The sequence below is a fragment of the Bidens hawaiensis genome, unplaced genomic scaffold (genome assembly GCF_021521415.1).
Source record: "Bidens hawaiensis isolate Kalapana, Puna unplaced genomic scaffold, B.hawaiensis_p1.1 tig00059082_1, whole genome shotgun sequence".
NCBI lineage: Eukaryota > Viridiplantae > Streptophyta > Magnoliopsida > Asterales > Asteraceae > Bidens > Bidens hawaiensis.
This window is the reverse complement of record NW_027506427.1, coordinates 84,470-89,578: the sequence shown is the minus strand read 5'-3', so window position 1 is coordinate 89,578 and position 5,109 is coordinate 84,470.

The following is a 5,109-nucleotide window of genomic DNA, read 5'->3' as shown; positions in this document are numbered from 1 at the left end:
ACTCAGATAACCAATCCATTCCCAAAACTACATTGAACCCTCCTAAGTTCATAACATACAGGGAACTCTTGTCCCTCTAGATATATCTTACAATCTTTAATCATTCTCATTATCCTAGTTGAGGTCCACTAGCGGTTTCTACTGTTGTTGGGTCCCGTATAAATGTGGTTTGTACCTAGTCGACGTCTATTTTAGCTTGTGTCATGTCTGTGTATGTAAGCCGAGATCACATTGTGATCTCGGTGGGCTTGGGCTTATTTTTGGGCTAGGTTGTTGGTTTCCCTATATATAGACATAATGTATAGGGTTTATAGGTTGGCTGTTCATTGTGTTGTGGTGAACGAGTATTGTGTGTAACCTTTTTCTTAAGCACCCGACGATAATCTAACTTGTGTATTGAAGCTTTATCTCGTGTTCTTACATATAATACTTGCCTATCTTAAATCACTTGACGTTATATTCCGCAATAATGTTAGGTTCGTTGATATCATATTGAAAGTTCTGCTCTTGGGACTTACAATTGGTATCAGAGCCTTTTGAACCATCCAAGTCTCAGTTTGATATCAACGGATTCAAGATCTAAGTGTTCTTGGTGTTTTGGGTTGATTTTCCGGTGAACAGTGTATCGAGGAAGAAAGAGTGTCAATTTTGGTTATTGATTTGGTTTAGTTGGAAACAATTTAAATCCCTTAATTCTCGGGATTTAGTTGATCTCTTATCTAAATTAGCAAACCTTGTTCTCGGGCAATTCTGTTTGACTTCTGGGTAAATTCAAGGATTTCGGCTAAGATTTTAATTTGCTGAACAAATAATCATCGTTCTTGGCCAGAATCAACGGTTTTCGGCCATATTTGATCGTTCTCGGCCAAAATCAAGGGTTTTCGGCTATATTTGATCGTTCTCGGCCAGAATCAAGGGTTTTCGGCCATATTTGTTCATTCTCGGTAAAAAATAAGGGTTTTCGGTCAGATCATGTAGCTCTTGGTCAACGTGGGTTCTCGGTCAACGCTGACTCTGATACAATCTTGGGCCTGATCAATTCTTGGGCTTTGATTATTGGAATTTAGGATAACTGGACTGTGAAGAAATAAAATAGACCAAAAAACTAATGGTAATGGATCATCCAATGCTACACTTCACCAAGAACTGGACTCAATAATGGGAACCACTACTCGTATACCCCGTCTACTGTCTCATGAGGGGTTTAGCGAGTGGAAATTCAGATTCAACAAATATGTCCAAATGAATGATGCTAAAGTTTGGAGAAGTATTGTTAGGGTTCCATAAGCTATCACATACCAACATGAAAATTCTAAGGAAGTTGTTGCGAAGCCTGTTGAACTATATGACGATGCTGATTTTGAGAAAATAGAGGAAGATGAAAAGGCACTTTCAACATTAACTTTGGAACTCTCACCTGAGATTGCCTTGGGTTTTAGGGAACCGCAGTCTGCTAAGGCACTATGGGAAGCCTTTATTGAAGTGTACGAGGTTAATGAAGACATGAGAAGAAGTCGTCAAGATTTGTTGAGACAAAAATTTAACATGTTCAATCACATTCTAGGAGAGTCGTTGGAAACTCAGCTTCATAGGTTCATAGCTCTTGTGACTGAGATGAGATATGCAAGCATCAATCTAACAGTTGCTGAAACAGATAATAAGTTTGTGAACTCCTTGCCTCAATGTTGGGATATGAACGTTGCAGTTATTAAGAAGACAAAAGATCTCAACAGACTGACACTGTCAGAGGTTATGGCTATCACAACGCATGTGACATGGATGACAAACAACGTGCCATAAACCATGCAAACTCCTACAACGCAGAAGGTTACAATGCTTCCTCCAGCACTCCTCTCACAAGACAACTTCTCGATGTTCAAGACTACTCAGGGTCAACAACAATTTCAACCTCAAGGCAACTTCTCAATGTTCAAATCCACTCAGGGTCAATTCTCTCCAGTTTCACCACAACCAGCTCCAGTTTTCTTTGCTAAACTTATCCAAAATCCTGTTGGTAATGTTAAACCTCAATCATCTGGTGTTTCTCCTAGTCAGAATTCCAGTCAGATTCCCTCTATCTCAAAGGAAACCCAAGAAGACATTGCTTTATTGGCGGGAATCATGAATTGCTACAATGCATTCCTTGCTGGAGATTTGGTTCAACCTGTAGTTGCTGCTGAGCTTGATCAAATTCATCCATATGATGTAGAAGAAATGGATATCTCTTGGCAAATCGCCATGGCAGTGTTTCAGGCTAAGAAATTTACTAAGAGAACAGGATAGGAATAATTGGAATGTACCAAATAACCAGAAGTTGGGTTTTAGCAAGGACATTCTGAGGTGTTATAATTGTCACGAGCCGGGTCACATTGCTCGTGAATGTACTAATCCTGCCAAGGAAGGAAACATGGAAAGGGCGTTGGTTCCTATGGGAAATGCTAGAGGAGAAGCTAGGGTAGTTCGGGTGATGGTGAAAGGGGTATGGTAGCTCAACAACTCTCCTAGAATGATCAGATGGCTTCTCTCAACATAAATAATCGACTGCCAACTTTGCTCATGTTGAAGATGTTGAAGAAGAAAATGATGCTGAGGAACAAGTCAAGGAACTTCAATTTGGTTTTATGGCATTTACTTTTTTCGGCTCGTCAGAGGTAAGTTCTCAATTATGTTCTCAGGATTGTATTAATAAAGTTGATCTCTATAACTCTCATAACAATAACTTGCTTAGAGAAATGGAAACGGTGAAATCCAAAAACCATAAACTTAAGAAAAATGAAAAGGCTTTTGTAGATTAAATTGAGGCACAGAAAAAGGATTATTCCAAACAAAAATCTAAGTTCAGTTTAAAATGTTGTCACCACCTAGATGCCAAACAGAAAATCGTTGAATTGACTGCTAAACTGGAAGCCTCTAAGTTAGAAGTTTAAAATCTAACTAATAAATTTAAAAGGGCTTAACTAGATTTTAGAAAGTTTGATGGTTCCAGTAAGGTAGTCAATTCCATGATTGAAAATCAATTATGGTGGAAAGAAAATGAAGGTGAGGGTATAGGATATAGTCAAGTACCCCCACCATACAATGACAACTATACCAGTCTTCCTCTTACCAAAGAGCAGGAAGAAAGGTAAAGGACATGAAGTATGGTAAACCTCTTAAAATTGAAAAAGTTGAATCGGTAAAGGCCACCACGTCCTGTTCAGAGGTGAACAATTCTAATGTGTTTGCCTCATGTGCAGATAGAATAATCATTAAGGATTGGACTGACGAGGATGATAAGTCTCGTGTTTCAATTAATAAAGACATTATTTCTTATGTTTCTTAAAAATTACTTGTCTTGAATTATGTTATTCCGACTGTTTGTGTGGGCTCTGTTTTTAAGAGCAAGGATACTTGTGTGATTGATTATGTTGAAACTTTAAATTCTGACAATGTGGTTTCTAGTAAGTTTAAAAGATCAAAAAATTCTAATAAATATTCACTGCCTAAGTTTGTTAAAGAGGGATGCTCTGATGACAAACAAGGTGGTAAGTCAAATCATGTGTTCCACACAACCGGTCCAGACAAGTAGTTGACCAAAATAAATTTTATATAAAACGTCAAACTTGTTTTAATTGTGGCACTCCTTTTTATATTGCTAGAAATTGTCCACATCGTCCATACGTTCCTTACTATGGACTCTATTAGAGGAATATGCCTCGTAATACCTATAAGCAAAATTTCAGGTATAATCAGGCAAATTCCTCTGACGCTGATTGGAACAGAAACAAATTTGGTAGGTTTAGTCCTTATCAGACAAGCCTAACATATTTCGTAGAGGTGGTAGAAACAGTGCTTAGGTTTTAAAAATGAACATGAGTTCTAAATCAAAAAAAGTGGAAAAGACAAAATCAGTTGTGTCTCCCACTTATATACTAGAGACCAAGTCATCCATTCGTACAAATAATGTCAAATATTACAATGGTAGACATGAATGGTTGCCTAAGTCTCCGGTAAAAGAGACATCGAATTCAATGTTAGATGATCAAAAGGATATGTCATGGCAACCTGTGACAAGTTTAGATGAGTCAGGGTCACCCAGTGTAACTATGGACTGGGTACCAAATTCTAACTAATCTCGCACATCGTGCAGGAACAGCTATGGAGTAATATTATCAAACCTTGGTATGTTGATAGTGGCTGTTCCAGGCATATGACCGGAGGCATTTCCCAACTACACGAAATTCAAATATTTAATGGTGGGTATCTTTCCTTTGCGGGAGGAGAAAAAGGGAAGATTACGCAGAAGGGTACTGCAAGTAACGGTGTTCTAAAATTTGTATATGTTAATTTTGTTCTAGATTTGAAGCACAGTCTGTTAAGCATGTCACAGATCTGTGATAAAGGTTCTCAACTCATTTCACTCTAAAGAGTGTTTGATTTTAAACCTGGTATCATCATACCAGAAGACTGGATTCTTGTTCGATTACAAAGAAAAGATAATGCTTACATGATCGACATTTACCAAAATGTTCCTGATGAGATAACCTGCTTGTTTTCAAAAGTGTCTAAACATAATGCCATGCTTTGGCATCGTTGTCTTGGTCATGAAAATGTGTAACAATTAAATCGTCTTGCTAAAAATGATTTGGTGTGAGATTTACCCGTCAAAGATTTTGTTACTATTGAAAAGTGTGTGGCTTGTGCCTTTGGTAAACATAATCGAAAATCTCATAAACCAAAATTGATTAATACCATTTCATCAGTGATTCATTTATTGCATATGGACCTTTTCGGAAGGGTATATGTTCTGAGTCTTTCTCGCAGCTCTAATTGTCTCGTTATTACTGATGACTATATACGTTTTACTTGGGTGTTTTTCTTGTTAAATAAGAGTGAAACTGCAGAATTGATTAAGAGGTTCATGGTGCTTATGGAGAATCAGGTCAACTTGAAGCTGAAGGGAATTCGTTGCGACAATGGCACGTAATTCAAAAATGCTTCATTGAGTTATTTTTGTTCTGAGAAGGGGGTGCTTCTACAATACAGTTCTGCTCGGACACCGCAAAAGAATGGTGTTGCTGAAAGGAGAAAAAGAACTCTTATCGAGGCGGAAAGGACCATGTTATGTGA